Source organism: Synchiropus splendidus, chromosome 17 (genome assembly GCF_027744825.2).
Source record: "Synchiropus splendidus isolate RoL2022-P1 chromosome 17, RoL_Sspl_1.0, whole genome shotgun sequence".
Classification (NCBI taxonomy): domain Eukaryota; kingdom Metazoa; phylum Chordata; class Actinopteri; order Syngnathiformes; family Callionymidae; genus Synchiropus; species Synchiropus splendidus.
In genome coordinates this window covers 3929170-3948167 of record NC_071350.1, presented here as the reverse complement: position 1 = coordinate 3948167, position 18998 = coordinate 3929170, and the positions used below count along the sequence as shown (strand labels likewise).

The 18998-nt window shown below is 47.0% G+C and overlaps 1 long non-coding RNA gene across 1 annotated transcript; it reads left to right on the top strand.

The window, feature by feature from the left end:
* Positions 1–15247: 15247 nt before the first annotated feature.
* On the top strand, positions 15248–18082 carry LOC128748802 (uncharacterized). The gene is made up of 4 exons (XR_008412845.1): positions 15248–15392; positions 16463–16631; positions 17250–17401; positions 17987–18082. It is a non-coding gene; the product is annotated as an uncharacterized LOC128748802 (long non-coding RNA).
* Positions 18083–18998: the final 916 nt, after the last annotated feature.

Here is an 18998-nt window from a genome sequence, read left to right as displayed (position 1 = left end):
TTCCTCTGGCACACCAAAGCGGCAGAACATCTCGTTGACTAAGTGCTCAGCGATGGTGGATGCACTCTGATCAGGAACCGCAAATGCCTCAGGCCACTTGGTAAAATAGTCCATCGCCACCAGTATGTAGCGGTTCCCTAGGTCAGTGGTCGGAAAGGGGCCAAGGATGTCCACTCCCACACGCTCCATAGGAGCCCCCACCTGGTATTGCTGCAGGGGAGCGTGGGACTGCCGAGCCGGCCCCTTTTGAGCAGTGCAAGAGTCACACCGATGAACGTAGAGCTCTACATCCTGTCGACACCCTGGCCAGTAGAATCGTGACCGGAGCCGATGAAGAGTCTTGGTCACTCCAAAATGACCCGACCCCACTGAGCCATGGACAAGCTGCAGGACCCTGGGGCGTAGCTTGCAGGGAACTAGGAGTTGGAAGACATCTCGGTGGCCCCCAGGGGTTTGCCAGCGACGATGAAGGAGGCCATCACGGACGTTGAGGCTGGTCCACTGGGCGTAGAGGGCCTTGGTCTCAGGGTCCAAAGCTGACACGGTGCTCCATGCTGGTCGTTGGCCGGTCTCCATCCACTTTTGGACCTGGACGAGGACGGGGTCTTCGCTCTGGTCCAGCTGGAGCTGTTGGAGATCGATGTTTCGTTTCCAAGCTGTCGTCGTCAGCCGCTGTCAGCGCTGAAACCTGTGGCCCACTCACGTCATCTGAGGAGATGGGTTGTAGGGCCGATACTTTTGGGTTCAGAGGGTCCCGGTCCTCCACACGCTGACAGTAGCGACACTGTTCTACTTCATAAGGCCGTCGGGACAAAGCATCTGCATTGGCATGAAGACGACCAGACCGATGACGTATCTCAAAGTTGTAGTCCTGTAGTACCTCTAACCATCGCGCCAGCTGTCCCTCTGGCTCTTTAAAGTTAAGGAGCCACGTGAGGGAGGCATGGTCAGTGCGAAGGAGAAATCTCTTACCATAGAGGTACGGCCTGAAGTGACGGAGCCCAAGGACAACGGCCAGCAATTCCCTACGAGTGACACAGTAGTTCCTCTCTGGTCGGCTGAGGGCGCGACTGTAATAGGCAATGACCTGCTCTCCATTCTCTCCCTCCTGGGACAACACTGCTCCGAGCCCCACATTGCTGGCGTCAGTGTCCACGATGAATGGCAGCTGGAGATCTGGGTAAGACAATACAGGGGCCCCAACAAGGGCAAAACGGAGGCGCTCAAAGGCGACAGCACAGTCCTCACTCCAGTGGAATGCTTGACCTTTCTGAGTCAGACGATGTAGTGGGCTGGCAATGGTGGCGAAGTCCCTGACGAAACGCCGATAGTAAGAGGCCAGACCCAGGAAGCTCCTCAGTTGCCCAACATTTTGGGGAATAGGCCAGTCCCTCACTGCAGCCACTTTAGCAGGGTCAGTGGACACCCTGCTGCACTGATGACATGACCCAAGAAGAATGTCTCTCGTCGGAAAAGATGGCACTTTCTCGGGTTCAGACGCAAGCCACCCCGGCGAATGGCATAAAAGACAACCTCCAAGTTGGTCACAGCACTCCTAAAATCAGCGGCATGGGAGAGGAGGTCATCTAGATATACCACACAGTGACTCCGAGGGATTTCAGCCAGGACCCTCTCCATAAGGCGCTCAAACGTGGCTGGAGCATTGCAGAGGCCGAAAGGCATCACCTTGAATTGCCACAACCCTTGGCCAATAGAGAAGGCGGTCTTGGGGCGTGCCTCAGGTGCAAGCTCCACCTGCCAGTAGCCACTCCGAAGATCCAGTGAACTAAACCAGCAGGACCCTGCCATGTAATCAAGAGCATCATCAACGCGGGGCAGGGGATAGGAGTCCTTGCGGGTGACATCATTCAGTCGGCGGTAGTCAACACAAAACCGCCAAGTGTCATCTTTTTTCTTGACCAGGGCGGCCGGAGCTGCCCAAGGGCTACTGGGTGGTTCGATGATGCCTGCATCTGCCATCTCCTTGATTTTTTGTTCTGCTGCAACCCGCTTGGCCAGCGGTAGGCGACGGGGGCGGAGACGGATGGGGAAAGCATCACCAGTGTTGATCTCGTGCTGTACCAGACTGGTATGTGTACAGTCCTCGTCTCTGGCTGCAAAGAGGTCAGCGAACTGCGTCAGTAGCTCCCGAAGCTTGTGTCTCTGCTCTATGTCCAGGCCCTCACAACTTCTCTGGTATAGGTCATCAACAGCTTGTTTGGTCTCTGCTGATGGCACCTGTGATGGTAGTGGTGCCGTGGAAACCCCCTTGACCTTGGTTAGTGATGGTGGGTTGGAGGGGATCCGAGTGTTTGGTGGAAGGAAAGATGCTTGCTTCGATCCGTCTTCAAAAGTGGGGTGAAGTGTCACGGCTTCAGAACCCAGGTAGAGTGTAGTTCTGCTAATGTCTACCACAGCCTCCCATTTAGCCAGCAGATCCAGCCCAATGATGCAGGGGTCTTGTATGTTAGCCAGCCAGAACTTGTGATTGACGGTGTGGCTAGAAACACTCACCTGGAGCCATCTTTCGCCCTGCATTCTGGTGCGTTTACCGGTGACTGTGGTTATACAAAGTTTAGTTGGTCTCCAATTCCTGGATCTTGGGCGATCTGTACCAGGTAGTGCCCCAGGTCGGACTAGTGAAATAGTGGACCCAGTGTCCACCAGAGCTCTGCACAAAGTGCCATTTAGGGTACAGTCCATATACAGTCCATTCGTCCGGCCCAGGCGACCCAGGCGCAGCTGTGACTTGGCAAGGGAGGTAGGATGAGTTACGGGTGACAGTTCCCCCACTGTGCCACCCTGCTCTAGTTTGACGAAGGCTCAGGAGCTGGGCTTCGTGGGGCTGGTGCTGGGCAATGGCGTGCGATGTGCCCTGATTCTCCGCAGCGGTAACATCCTTCTGTAGGCTGCCAGGGAGTCCTCCGAGCTCCTCGTCTTGGTCGTCGCAGAGGTGTAGTGGTGGCTTGGCGGATAGCTTCCTCATCATCACTCCCCTCGTAAAACACCTGACGTACTCTGTTCCTTGTGTAGCTGGAGCACTCTGCAGTGGACAGCACATGTTCGACCCGCTCTGCTTCAGTTAAGGCTTCAGTCAAGGTCTTTGGTGCACACAGGCGGATGTGTTCTTTGAGCCGCTCTGGCTGGAGCCCCCGGACAAAAGCTTGGAGCGCTAACTCTTCCTGCACTGTGGCGTGGAACGTGGGGGACCCGCGCCTGGCATAACAACGGAGATCAGCAGCATATGCACCCAGACCCTCACCTGCTTGTCTTTTTCGGCTGACAAGCTTGTCACGGGCATCATCAGCATGGGCATGATGGCCAAAACGGTGCTTGATGGCGTCTTCCATTGCTTGCCAGTTGAATCTCTCGTCAGGTTGGAGGTCTGTAAGAATCTGCAGGGCTTTTCCTTCCAAAGCGAGGGCCACTTGGACTGCTGTCTCTTCTGCTGACCAGGCATTAAGTTGGGACGCCAGGTTGACTTGAATAAGGTAAGTCTCTGGTGACTTCGCCATTATAGCGTGGCAGCTTCATGATACTCCGTCGGATGTCAAAGGCGGTTCTGGAAATGCTGGTTGTGGTACCGGTGGCGGTGTCATCAATTGTAGGGAGCGAGGTACCTTGACAGATGAGGTGTCCGTCCTATAGTGGTCTCCTGCTGACCGTGGGGCACTTGCTCCATCAGGGAAGTCAGTGGCTTGTTTCCCTTGGCGACCTCTAGAGGGGTTTTGAAGTCTCTGCTTTGGTCGTGCACCTTGCATGGTCTCCAGTCGAGCAATGAGGTCATCAATTTCCTTAATGGATGCAGCCATAGTAGATCCCACTTCTGACACCAGTGTGGCGAGCTAGGGTATTAAATTAACAAATCACAGGCACAGACTTCTTCCAGTGTAAATCGCTATTCCTGTGCGTCATACACCGCGTGACTACAGGAAGTACAGCCACTTTATTAACATCCAAGCATAACATGCATTCACATAAATGGAGGGAGGTCACAAAACAAACTAACAACCCCACTCACGGTGCCCACCCCAACACAGGAGTTATAACAAAAGAGAACTATCAATCCCAACACAGAGAACAGCAACATGCAGCAAACAACTTGTAGTGAAGCAAAACACACACAATGTCACCCAGAACACCAAAACAAACCGCTGCAAAGCATGCTGGGGGAAACTTCTCAACTCTGCCTTCCCCAATACGCCACAATACTATCATGAACTCTTGTCTTTTTTTTAGGTGGTGGGAACCTGTGCAGTGTATTTGACACGTAGGTAAATGAGAGACGGGGCGTGTCCAATGCTGAAGCTGAGGCTATTGTGGAGGTGCAACGGTACTACTAATTATATCAAAAAAAAGGAATCGACTGAGTCCCAACACAGTAAAAATGATTTTATTCCTTAACAAAAATCAATAAAACACACCTTCCCTCTATCCAATGTGTGTCCAAGTTACACAAGCACATCAAGTAACTGAACATACAAGTGACAAATAAACGAGCAGTTAACTACATAACATCTGCGTTACATCCAATGACCAGCAGATGTCAGCACCAATGAGCTATTAAATGAGGCCTCGATTGATCAGCCTTTTGGTGAAGCAATTGGCCCAAAAGACTCGATACATTCACGGGGCCTCATCCCGCCATCACTACCCACAGCATTATACTTCCACCTCCATGTTTAACAGTAGGAAGGGCGTTCTTTGGTTTAAAGCTTCACCCTTCTTTCTCCAGATGAAAGCCATGTCTCTGTGCCCAAAAAGCGCCATCTTTGTTTCATCTGACCACAGAACGAATGACCAGAAGCTTTGATCTCTCTTTACATGCGTCTTTGCAAAGGTCAGCCAAGCTTTTACATGCCTTGGTTGAAGCAGAGGGGTCTTCCTTGGTCGACGTCTATAGAGGCCACTTGGGTGCAGTACCCGCTGGAGTGTCTGCCTTGACAGAGTCACAGGGCTCAAACTTAGTTAGGACAGCCTTGGTAGTCGTCGTTGGATTGTTTTCAACATTCCGCTTGATTTTTCTGGCAAGCTGAGGTGACACTATTGACTTCCAAATTTTTGGTACTTCCGGATGGTACACCGTTGCTACTGACACCTGAAATTGTTTAGCAATTTTTTTGTGCCCTTTCCCTTCCGTTTTAGCATTTACAATGCGTCCTCACTGAGCTCTTTGGTCTTTGCCATGGCAAGACTTGTGTTGACTTGAAACTGACTGAAATGTCAGACACAAGTCAACTTTTATAGTGCGAAAACTGGTTAAAGAACAGAATGCAAACTCAGACCCTCAGAGACGACGGTTCCTCCTGTGACTATCGGTCTTAGTATCACTGGGATATAGATACTTAAGTTTATGTGACGGCTTTAACAGTGCTGACCTCTGTGACATCTGTACTACTCACTAAATAACCTCTTGCAGCACCATCCTACCAGCCGGGCAACAGTCTGGCTGTCCACCCACGACCTGCAAATAGAATAGAATAGAACAGAATAGCCTTTATTGTCCTTTATTGCGCTACTCCCTTGGTGCAAACAATGTACAAAAGAATATATAAAAAAACAATCAAGCATGCAGAGAACAACCAGTAGGTACTAAAAAAAAAAAAATATATACACAAGTAGCAGCAGCACAAATACTGAGTCCAGAAAATTGTCCCCTAGTTTCATCGGTCCCTTCAGAGTGGAGAAGAACATAACATCTCCTCTACAAGCAGCCTCTGAAATTCCTCTTCCCCCTCTGATTGTCGCCAACCCACCGGCTTATAAGGTGCGTAAGATTCTCGATCGCAGACGCCGTGGCCGGGAGATCCAGTAATTGGTAGACTGGGAGGGATACAGTCCCGAGGAGCGTTCCTGGATCTCCCGGTCACTCATTCTAAATCCCTCTTTGGTTTCGGAGTTCCACGCTAGTCACCCAGACAGACCAAATAGAGTGCCTAGAGGCCCTCCTTAAAGGGGGGGTACGGTCATGTTCCGTGTCTGTTCCCTTGCTTTTATTTTGTTGCTTTTATTGACTCTGGAGCCGATGATAATTTCATTGATGCCGCTTTCGCTGACTCATTATCACTCTCTCTTGTCAGACTGGTCACTCCCTGTCAGCGGTTGAGGGCAGCCCTCTTCCCCAAGTCACTCATCGCACCATTCCCCTGACGCTCACCCTATCGGGAAACCACACTGGGGTGATTTCTTTCTTGGTTCTCCCTGCTTCTTCGTCACCCGTGGTCCTTGGTTTTCCCTGGCTCACTCTTCACAACCCCCATATCGCCTGGTCCACTCCGAAAGTTTTAGGTTGGAGCACTTACTGTCACTCTCACTGTTTACGCTACCTCTCTTCTTCTTCGTGTTCCCCTCCTCCACCTCCTCCCGATCTCTCTCAGGTCCCTTCTTGCTACCATGATCAGGGAGAGGTTTTTAGCAAAGACCAGGCCCTCTCTCTCCCCCCGCACCGTCCATACAACTGTGCTATAGATCTGGTTCCCGGGGCTCCTCTTCCCTCAAGCAGGCTATACAATGTATGTAGCTCTCAAAAGATACATCAATGAATCTTTAGCTGCTGGCCTCATCCGTCCCTCCTCCCCCCTGGGAGCTGGCTTGTTTTTTGTAAATAAGTATCCTCTTCCCCTTATTGGTCTTGCGTTTGAACCCCTGAAGGCCAGGCCACGATCTTTTCAAAACTCAACCTCCGTAATGCTTATCACTTGGTCCGTATACGGGAGGGAGACGAGTGGAAGACAGCTTTTAAGACTCCCCTGGGTCATTTTGAATATTGCGTAATGCCTTTCGGTCTTACTAACACTCCGGCTGTGTTCCAAGCCCTTGTCAATGATGTCTTGAGAGATATGATTAATCATTTTGTATATGAATATCTCAATGACATTTTGATTTTCTCGAGAGGGGAGGAGGAACATCAGGAATATGTCCGACTTGTTCTTCAGAGGCTGCTCGAAAACTTTCTGGGTTTTATCCTGGGAGAAGGACGTTTAATTCCAGACCCAGCAAAGATCGAAGCAGTTATTAACTGGAAGACTCCTACCTGCCATAAACAACTCCAACAGTTCCTTGGATTTTCCATTTTTTATCGCAGATTCATTCGGGACTACAGCAAGATTGCTGCACTGTTAACCTCCCTCGCATCCACTAAAAAGGAGTTCTTGTGGAAGCCTGAGGCTGAAAGAGCCTTCAAAAGACTTAAGACTTTGTTCTCCTCTGCTGCGATTCCTCGCCACCCAGACCCCAAGCTCCGGTTCATCGTGGAGGTGGATGCATCGGACTCTGGCCTGGGCGCGGTGCTGTCTCAGAGGGACTCCATCGACCAGAAGGTTCATCCCTGCGCCTTCTTCTCCCGAAGACTATCCCCCACGGAGAGAAACTACGACATTGGCAACCGTGAATTGTTGGCGGTGGTTTCTGCCTTGCAGGAATGGAGGCACTGGCTGGAGGGCACCGAAACACCATTTATGGTCCTCACGGACCACAAAAATCTAACCTACCTCCAGACCGCTAAACGCCTTAACTCTCGATTTTTCATCTCCTACAGACCAGGTAGCCACAACATCAAACCTGATGCTCTCTCTAGACTTCAGGAACCCACAGAAGCTGAACAAAGAAGTGAGACCATTCTGCCGCTCTCCTGTGTCATTCGTGCTGCCTGCTGGGATGTCGAGAGGGCTGTCCTGGACGCCCAGAAACAACACCCAGCCCCTAGTTCCTGTTCGTCCCCGATCCCCTGAGAACCCAGATCCTCCAGTGGGGACACTCATCAAAACTCGCCTGCCACCCAGGTACGTTCAGAACTCTATTTCTAATCAACCAACGATTTTGGTGGCCAGGCTTGACCCGGGACGTAAAGGAGTTCTGCAAGTCCTGCACTACCTGTAACAGATCCAAGGCTTCTCACCGTCCTCCTGCTGGTCTCCTGCAATCGCTGCCGCTTCCTGGACGCCCTTGATCGCACATTGCTGTGGACTTCGTCACAGGCCTACCTCCGCCTGCACGGTATCCCCTCAAGTTGTTGTGGACGGTGGATTGAAGATGGCGGAGCCGGTGCTCTTCAACGCTGGTGCTACTTATTAAATGAAAACACGGAAAAAGAGACGTCTCTCGTTTTCGTAGCATTCGCCAGAGAATATATATACTGTATGTTTACATATCCATGTGTGTTTTATATTTTGCAGGTATTCTGTAACAGGAGACTCATCACCAACTGCTTCAGTGTTGGTGAGACCGTCCACTTCCAGGAGCTGACCAGAGGACCATGGCCACCGACCGCATATGTTTTCGTCGCAGATGAGGCTTCTCCCTTGTGGAAAAAACAGTTATCACTGCACCACAACTGCTCTTTCAAGAGTCAGCCACCTATTTTAACAAAGCATAGGTCCTTGCATATATAATTCATCTCTGCAATAAAACAAAGCTGTATTCAACTCAATTTGTTGACATTTTGCAAAGTGCTTTTGATTTTTTTTTTTTCTGTGAAGCCATTTTCCTCAAAAAGAAATGTAACGTGCAAACCTACCTGCTACCTTGCTGCTGCAGCAGCGTCTCCAGTCATGTTGGCCGAGGTCTCTCTTGGAGATGAAGGGCTCCACAAGAGAGAGGAGGGCGAAGAACGCTCCCTTCACGGCACTACAGTAGATGCCGCTGACCACTCCGCTCCTCAGTCACCGTCCTCCCCTCATATAAACAGACCCTTCAGGACGTCTCATCAGAATTAAATTAAATCAGAAACAGTACTTATTTATCCTGTCGCCATGCATACATAGTTTCTACAGTCGCAGCAGTACATTCGCCTCGTAAACTCGGTGGACATTGCATTTAGGCGAATATAACTTAAGTAAACTTACGTAAATAAAGGTGTCAACTCACCAGTCACGCCACCGTTGTGGCGAACTTTCCCTCTGGACAAGATTCTTCCTATTTATGTTCGGGTGGAAATTAAAAAAAGCACAATTTGTGCCACGGTGGAAAGTCTGCATGTAAACAACTGCAGCGATGAGCTTCTCCTCCTCCGGGACACGTCACTCGCGGATCTGTTCTCTGATTGGTCAACGCACCGCGACTGGTCCGCGACTGTCGCCGCTGATCGCCAACAATCGCCCAACTCCATTGACTTTGTATGCAAATCAGTCGTGTCGCTCGCGGAAGTCGCGTTCAGTGTGAACGTACCTTTGGGCTGTGTCTCAGCACAGGATCCTGCCTCCTGGTCGTCCCACCTTCCGTGGGTGGAGTATGCTCACAACACCCTTGTTTCTTCCTCAACTGGCATGTCGCCGTTCATGGTTGCCTACGGTTACCAGCCTCCACTTTTTCCCTCTCAGGAAACAGACAGCACCGTCCCCTCAGTGAAGGACCACATGCAACGTTGCAGAGAGACCTGGTCCCGCACTCTGGCTGCCCTTTCCCGTACCGCAGACCGCAACAATAGACTGGCTGACCGGAGCAGGATCCCAGCACCATCCTACCAGCCGGGCGACAAAGTCTGGCTGTCCACCCGTGACCTGAAAATACCGGGTGAGTCCCGAAAATTGTCCCCTAGATTCATCGGTCCCTTCAGAGTGGAGAAGAACATAAATGACACAGCAGTCAGACTAAAACTTCCTGACTCCCTCCGTATCTACCCAACGTTCCACGTTTCCCTGCTCAAGCCTGTCTCCACATCTCCTCTACAAGCAGCCTCTGAAATTCCGCCTCCCCCTCTGATTGTCGACAACTAGCCGGCTTATAAGGTTGTTCCCTGCTTCGTTTCTGTTCCCTGTGTTCTTCCCAGCTTAATGGCCGTGCAGCTGAAGCTCGTTTGCCTCATCAACGATTCTGGATATAAACAACGGAGCTTCAGTATGCGGGGCCAGACGCATTTGTTCCTCACGTGAGTCTGATTTCGATCCACCACCGAGCGCTTTCCGTTTATTCCGCCTCGTCAAGCTTAACTCAGAGTGCGTCTTTTGTTGTCCTCCTTCATCAGGTTCGTTATTAATCGCCTGTTTTTTGTTTCCTGGTTTCTCCCCGTCCTCATTCGTGTTCACTCACTCCGCGTTTTGGCTGTGACGTCTTCTGTTGTCGTTCCAGTCCGTCTTTGTATTATATTATTGTATTTAATAAATTGTTAATTTATTCTCGCTTCTCTGTGTCATCTGTGAACCTGCAGCAATTTAGTTTTTGGGTCAAAACTCTCTAGACAAGCCATGACATCCTGATTTCAAAAAGAAACCTTGATAGTTATCCACACTGAAGATGGAAGTGCAGCTCCACATATACACAGCAGGTGGCGCCAATGAGAAAACCAGTCCGGAGTTAGCCTTCGACGAGTCACGGCAACTTTTTGAGATATTTCTCGCTCGGACACCACTGTCGTGTGTACACTGTCAATCTATTGCATAACACACGTTTCTGAATTGAATCACAACGGGTTCGACAGTTCTCAGCCGTGTTTATTCCTCTCTTCAGACCATCACATACACTTCTGTTTCCCGCTTACATTCGGGTTCCTTTCTTTCCTTTCCATCACGTGACATACACATTCAATACACGACATCCCCCCTTTTCTTAGATACAAACTTTCCCATACAATAAAACTTCGAACAATGCAAATATAAACATCTGTCAACATCATTTTCAGACACCAAAACATACCTTTTAACTCACTTTTTTTCTAATGACAAGTAACTGTTTTTTTCCAATGTCAAACACTGTAATATAAGATTCACATAATCAATTGCACACAAAATCACGCAGTTTATCAGGTGGTCTTCTAACCCTGTGGGATTCACGCGGATATTGATCTCTTTGTGTATCCTCTTGAACTTCTGACTGATTAATGTTCCTCTGTTCCTTTTCGTCTTCTTTGACCTCTCTGTCCACCACCTCACTAGTCTCATCCATTTTTTCATATATTTCGTCCAGTGGAAAAGGTGTCTCATATCTTTTTACATGTGTTGTGTTTCTTTTATATCTCACACCTGTTGGAGATTCAACCACAACTTGATTTCCAGTTTTGCTCACAACTTTATGTGGTGTGGGGTTGAACAATGTCGAAAATTTATCTACTTTGTCTTGCTGCACAAGAACTTGGTCCCCCACATTAACCTTTGAGTAACATGCCCTTCTGTTGAGATCTGCATCTTTGTCACGTACATCTAATGCTGTTGTGCTCGTCTGACCAAACTCTGGTAACTTTCCTCTCACTTTTCGGTTGAACAATAGTTCAGCTGGGCTTTTACCTGTTGTTGCATGTTGAACACACCGGTAAACAGTGACATATTTCCTTAGTTCCTGTTTCCAGTCCAAACCTTCTGCTTCTGCAATTCTTATCCTTTTCATCAATGATGCATTCTGGCGTTCTACCTCACCAGTTGCTTGTGCCCATTTCGGCGTTGTTTTGAGATGCAGAATATCATTTTGTTCACAGTATTTTTTAAACAGTTCAGATCTGAATTGTGGTCCATTGTCTGACTTGCATGTCAGTGGTAGTCCATGTCTGCTGAAAATAGATTCAAGACTATCTAGCACTCTCTCCGTTGTAGTTGAGGTCATAATGTCATACTCAAAATAGTGACTATAATAATCTATGACCACCAATATAGAATGGTTTGAAGGAAGCGGTCCTAACAAATCAATGGCTACATCTTGCCGTGGACCATCTGGCAACACTGTGGTTCTTAATGGCTCTGGTGGATCTGGTCTGGCAACTAACTGACATCCGTGACAACTTTTACAGTATTTCTCAGTTGCTTTATCCATGCCAGGCCACCAAACCTTTGTTCTCAAATGTTGTTTTGTCCCCACTATTCCTAAGTGAATCTTCAGGTGCCAGAGCAATTGCTCTGGAACGCAAACTTTGAGGTAACACAATGCGATTACTACGCAGCACAATTTGTCCAATCACACACAACTCATTTACAATTGGCCTATATGCTTTGCAGTGATCAAAACACCCACTTGCGAGTGCATGGCGCACTTGACAGAGGTCAGTGTCATTTACTGATTCTCTCTCTATCTCCCGAGTCGTCAGAGCTTTTGGTGTGGCACTTACTGCTACAAATCTGACATATTCTTCTGACTCGTGTTTATGTGTTTGTTTCAAAGCTGTTTCTCCAAACAACCTTGACAATGGATCTGCTATGTTCTGTTTCCCAGCAATATGCACAACTCTGTAGCTATAGGGTTGAAGCCTCAGATCAGGTTTGTGATCGGTCACTAGATCAAACTTTCGACCATAAATGTAGTGATGAAGTCTTTCACATGCCCACACAAGAGCAAGCGCTTCTCTCTCAGTTTGAGAATATTTCCGCTCACAGTCAGTCAGACTACGACTGATATAGCACACTGGTACCATCTCCCCTTCTTGTTGCTGCACCAATACAGCACCGAGACCTACCGGACTTGCATCTGCAATTACCTTGGTGGGTGCATCCTTATCAAAATAGGCAGAGTACCTGATTTTGCTAACTCATTTTTCAAAGCTTGAAATGCTTGTTTTTGTTCAGGACCAAATTTAAATGGTGTGTCTTTCCGAGTCAGTCGTCTCAGTGGTTAGTCAACCGTTTCATGACTGCTTCCAGACGTTTGTCATGTGTTTCTTGATCTGGGCCATGTATGATTACATCATCCGAAATGTTTTGAACTCCTTCAATGCCAGCTAATGGTATTGCTCACTTGCTGACATGATATCCTCATTTCAGGTCGAGTTTGCCGAAAACAGTTGAAACGTTCAAACCTTGAAGTATCTCATCAACTGTAGGTATTGGGAATCTTTCCCTTATGATTGCTTCATTAGCACGCCGCCTATCAATGCACAGTCTGATATCTTTATCGGCCTTTGGTATTATCACAACCGGGTTGACCCATGGAGTGGGGCCCTCTACCTTCTCAATAATATCCATGTCGATAAGCTCATTTATTTTCCTCTCCACTGATTCTCGGAGATTGAAAGGTATCTGTCTGAATGGCTGAGCCACTTGTTTTACTTTTGGGTCAATATACAAAGTAATCTGTTTAGTGTTTAATTTTCCGACCCCTTTAAACACTTTTGGATATTTTTGTTCAAGCTCAAGTTTCCTGTCTGTGATCACTGAAACATTTTCACCTATTTTGAGCACTCCTAAGTCGAGAGCTGTCTTTTTGCCGAGACGAGGTTCTCCATTCCCTTTTATCACTATGGACTCTGCATATTTTCTTTTGTTCCCAATAATGATCTCACATTTAAATGCTCCTTTAACTGGTAGTGCTTGATTAGATGAGTACAAATATAAGTTCTTCTTCACTTTAGGTAGATATGAATAACACTTAATATTCTCAGTTTTCAGTTTTTCCCATACATTTTCCCCCATCGCATTACTTGTAGCACCAGAATCGACTAACATTTCCAAACTAACACCACCCACTGAAAATGTAAGTTTTTCTGACATTTCACTGTCTTTTACAACAAATGCAAATTCGTTCCCATCATTTTCAACTCGATTCACTTTTCTGTCCGAGCGTCTTTTAGTGCGACACATTTTTGAAAAGTGGTCCTTCCCTTTGCACTTGCGACAAGTTTGTCCACGTGCTGGGCACTTTGGGTCTTTCCCCAGGTGATCAGTATATCTGAAGCACTTCTTGTCTTTAATATCCTCTTCTCTGTTTCTCATTCTTCCGCTGGGTTTCTTGAACTTCCCTCCTTTTTGAGCAACTTGATGAACTGTCTCAGTCTCCCTCTTTTGGCCATTGCAAGACATGGCTGCCAGCTGTTCCTCCACTCTTTCACACTGTGATGCCACTTCCAAGGTCCGAGCTAGAGTCAATCCATGTCCCTCTTCCAGCAATTTTCTACGCACATATTCGGATGTACATTTACTCAGAATTGCGTCTCTTATCTGATTTTCCATTTCCATTCTAAAATCACAGTCTCTGGCTGCTTGCCTAAAACGTGTGGAAAATTGTTACACCGTCTCACCTTCTTTCTGATGCAACTTGTTGAATGTCTGACGGGCAAACGCGGTGTTTACTTGTGGCACGAAGTACCTGTTCAACGCCTCCACAGTAGCTCTGTAATCCGTCGGCGCTCCAGTGTTCGGCAACGTCATGAACACGTCCTGTACATCTGCGTAAGCCAACGTCTCCATCGAGGTCCAAGCGTCGCAGGGTCCGAGTAGCAGGAAAATGGCTGAATTGCAGGCTTTTCCATGTTAATTGGTTACCTGAACAGCAAACTTTTGTCGCGCTTTTCAGTCCGACGTTTTCACGACTCCGTTATCCTCATCGCCATTGTCGTGTGTACACTGTCAATCCATTGCATAACACACGTTTCTGAATTGAATCACAACGGGTTCGACAGTTCTCAACCGTGTTTGTTCCTCTCTTCAGACCATCACATACACTTCTATTTTCCCGCTTACATCCGGGTTCCTTTCTTTCCTTTCCATCCCGTGACACACACATTCAATACACGACACCTACCTTTCTCATCCTGGACATGGACTGTTTGTTCCTCTTCCATCTGGCAGGAGGCTACGGTCGATCCAGACCAGAACCTTGAATTATTTTATTTTATTTTATTTTTACTGTCAGCACTTTATTCCAAAACTCTTTCCTAGTTGCCTAGGGCTCCCCACTGACCATGGCAATAAATTAAATTCTGATTCTGATTCTGATCTGAACAAGCAACATGGAAGAAGATTGTGGACGCGACAGAAAGCATCTGTTGAATACAGTGAGGGAGTTGTCAGTTAGCAGCCGTGCTGTTAGTTGAGATGTTGTGATGAAGCTCTGTGAAGCATTGAGGCTTTCCATGCTATTGGTTTGACTCATGGGTCGACGCTTCACAAAGTGCTTCGTTTGCTCTATGGTACCACCAAGTGAATGTAAAACTGGCAGCAAGATTGAGGATTTATTATGTTTATTATCAGGAAAAGATGGAAGTAAATGGCCGGGAAAGAGGGCAGTCTTGCAACACAATTGTTGTGCATGGGATTAATGGACGCAATGCTGAGACTGAACATTAGGTGGCGTCTGTATTGTTTGAGAGTTGTGTGTGTTCTGTCTGGATAATAAAAGAGACCGAAGAAGTGTGACACAAACAACAGCCGTGATGTCGTTTGTCTCCGCGATAATGGGACGTGTTTTTCCATAAGGATTCAGTGGCGAGATATATAACAACAATCATATTTCAGCTGGTTTCTGAGAGGTGTTCCCGTGTGTGAAAAAGATAAAATAAAATGCTGTTGACAAACTCATAGATATTAAATATTAGACTACTATTTTGTGCGTGTTGTCAAAAGCAAATCTTGTTTTTGACGACAGACACCGGCAAAGCACTTCATTGATTTGTTGCTGCAGGGAATGAAGTGCGCCAGCCACTTCCGGTCACGTGCCTCGGCGCGCGCGTGGGGGAAAAAAAAGCCGACACCTGCTGCTCGGTAAGTCTCGACACTGAAGACACAGGACTAATGGTGGGTTTTTGCAGCGTTCACAATGTGAATGGAGTGTTGAACACGCCGTCACTACGTTTGTGACTGTGTTTGTGGCGTGATTTTACCTTTAAGTTGGGAGAACTTGTGAGCTTTTGCTGCTAACGTAGCACCTAGCATCCAAACCTAAACCATGCTGTGCATTTCAAACATGTATATTGCACTTCAGTTCACTTAACTCGCTGTAATGATTGAAAAAGGCGCAAAGTATATTTTAATTAGCTGGTAACAACCAACTGTAATGCAGTACGGTCGCTCCCACGCGGACATCTTTCACCTTCACCTCCCAGATCCCGTCTATCTACAAATCCGCAACTCTCCGCCCGTGTGAGCAACGCCGTAACTCACAAGGAGCTGTCTACTGTACGTGACGTCACTAATTCACGGCTGTAACCTGACAATGCTTGTTTTGTTTTCATGTATTTTTCTGTGATAATGATTATCTGAAACTAATGATATTAACAGGCAAATTAATTTACGGAAATGGACCACGTTCTGTTTTTCATTTAAAAAAAATAAATAAATAAAAAAATATATATATATATATATCTCCAAGCCCATGTGGTGCCATTAGATAGGTTTGGGGTAGCTCGAGTCTGAAACAGTGAAACAGCTGTTAGTATTTGTCTGTTTCATGTTAAAGTTCCATATCACTGTGAGGAAAAAGAGACCTGCATTGGCCCTGATCACAGCTTAAGTACATCGGATGGGCTTTAAACTTCAATATGTTTTGTGCTCAGTATTCTATTCATGTACGTTCGTCTATGTTCAGAATGTGTTTATGTCTGCGTCCATGGAAGCAATTGTAGAATATAAATACTGATAATTTCTTCACAAAAAAGTATTTTTCACATTTTTTAAATCCCCTACAATAGAAAAAAAATAAAAACCTGTTGGACACGGATAAGGCAGGGGTGTATAAACCACCCATGAGCTAGCTATAAGTTTGGATGAACATGTTCTGTTTTCTTCCGATATTATTAGGAGTCACATTTATCTTATTGTTTTTTGTCTGCAAGTGGGTGGAGTCCAGTCGATTAAGTGAGGACCGTGAGGAGGAAGGTTTTACTAAAACCTTGGGTCCAGTCGTGGCAGCAACGATGCTCATGGATTGCAGCATGTGGAGCTTCTCAAGCAGCTGCCTCCTCAGGCGGCCTTTGCCTCTGGACTTTGCAACAGTCCCTTCAGGTATCACTTTGAATCCAGACACTGTCCTCTCTTCTGACAGCTCAGTTGTGGCATCATCAACTTTGGAAAGCACTCAGAAACTGTGTGATCATCTCATGTTGTTTTCATGCAAGGAGGGCATTGTTATTGCGCGAGGCATGTTACGAAAAGAGAAAACAGTGAATGGTATAAAGTGATTTAATGTTATGGACGACATAAAAACTGCAGCACACAAATGTAAGCAGCCCCACGCTAGAACAGTTTTAGCAGAACTCAGGGAGTGGAGTCTCTCGGTGTGACCCTGGGAAACAGAGTAAACCTGCCCTCAATGACCTGAGAGAACTGAATAAGAAAGAATATGTGTTGCTGCAGGAGCAACTTTGGTGTTTCATTTCACCATGTCTGGTTTGGAGAAGGTGGCTGGGGTCACCATGGATCGTTGCGTTGCTGAAGCCGTGACTGCTCACTTGGTGAGAGCAGCCACCTCAAACGTGAACGTGGGATGCAGAACCCTGCTTTGGAGATTGTAGCGTATTGCCTAAGATAGTTTGCTGTGGAAATATGCCTCCAAAATGAAATGTACTGCAGTCGAGCTGTAGCTGCTGCCAGTTTATGCAAAATGTTTATTTTGTTGCCCAGCTTCAGACGGAGACTTGCGGAATGGAAACACCTTCGATGTTGGCCCTGAAGATGGAACCTGCAGCTCAGCTCCACCTGGTTGTGACGGTCACCTCACAAAGTTGTCCAGTGTCTGATGATGCTGCCGATGAAAATATGAGTATTACTCTCAGGTAAGTCGTCTCATTTCATTTAAGATCAACCAAGACTTGAGATTTGGGCCGTCAGACCTTGAAAACACTGGCGCAAAAGTGGTTCAGTGATGGAGGAACCAGAGAGATGCTGGTTTATGAAGTTCTAAATATATTTTTCATACTTTTAATACTAAAATCATTAATAATAATGGTTTTAGTAGTTTCTGACAGACTCCCTGTAGGTTTGGTTGGAGGGAGCGTTTTTCTATGTTATTCTGATCCACACTATATTTCATTTTCTGTATTCCATTCATTGTCCATCGCTGTGAAGTTGTTTAAACAAAACACGAATCACATCACATCAAAACACAAAAATGTTCTTTGTAGAATTTTGCATTTTAGATCTTTTTTCTTCAACATTTTTAATCGGATCTGCACAATATATGTTGTGAATCCATTTGATCCGTTTTGCTTTGCTAAGAGGCTACTGTGCACTCAGGTCTTTGTGATAAGGATGATCGAAGGAGGCACCTAGTCCTCATCACTGCTTGGAAAATACTAGGAATGTGCTAAATATTCACCAGAAATGTCGTCTCTCTCTCTCTCTCTCTCTCTCGTGTTTAGGTGGATCTGCTGCACAACTGATGGACTTGGGCTGGGAACGCACTGGAAGTTAGTGATGGAAGCTCACCCAGTGGATGTGGTCCCGTGTACACTCTGTGAAGGTGCTGAAATAGATGCTCGTGTGTGTAGCATTGTGTACCCACCCGCATATAAACCACAGCTCCAACAAAGTTGCCATGCTGACCAGGTTGTAAATAAAAAACAGAGTGCAATTATTTGCAAATCCTCTTCAACCTATACCCAACTGAATGCACTGCAAATACAAGACATTTAATGTTCATAAACTTTATTGTTTTAATGCAAGTGGTTTTGAATTGGATTCCTGCAACACAGTGATGCTGGGGCAGCGGCGTGTTGACCTCTGGGTCACCTTTACTTCTCACCACACTCAAGCGTTTGGGAACTGAGGACACTAATCATTGAAGGTTTGTAGCTGGTATTCTATCTCATCCTTACTTGTTGGACAGTCTGGGGTCTCCGTTGTTGTATTTTGTGCTTCACAGCGAGCAACAGGTCTGGACTGCAGCCAGGCCAGTCTGGTGCCTGCAGTCTTTCACTGCAAAGCCACGCTTGGTGCGGGATGTGGCTCAGCACCGTCTTGCAGAAATGAGCTGGGACATCCCTGAAGACAGCGTTGCTTGGATGGCAGCATGTGTTGCTCCGAAACCTGGACGACAATCTGGATGGTCCTTTGCCCACAGAACATGACGCCATGATTTCCACACACAATTTGAAATGTGGGCCGCTCTGCCTCTGTCCATTTCAAATGAGCTCGGACCCAGAGAAGCGCCGGTGTTCCCGGATGTTGCTGGTTTAAGGCTTGACATGGAAAAGCTGACTTGCACTTGTATATGGAGCTGATGTGGAAGGGTTCCTGAGCGCACCTGGTTACATCTTTTACACAATGATGCCGGTGTTTAAGGCAGTGCCCCCTGAGGGACAGACGCTCACAAGCATTCAATGTTGTCTGATTATATTGTGGATGAAGAAATCCCTAGATTCCTAGCACTTG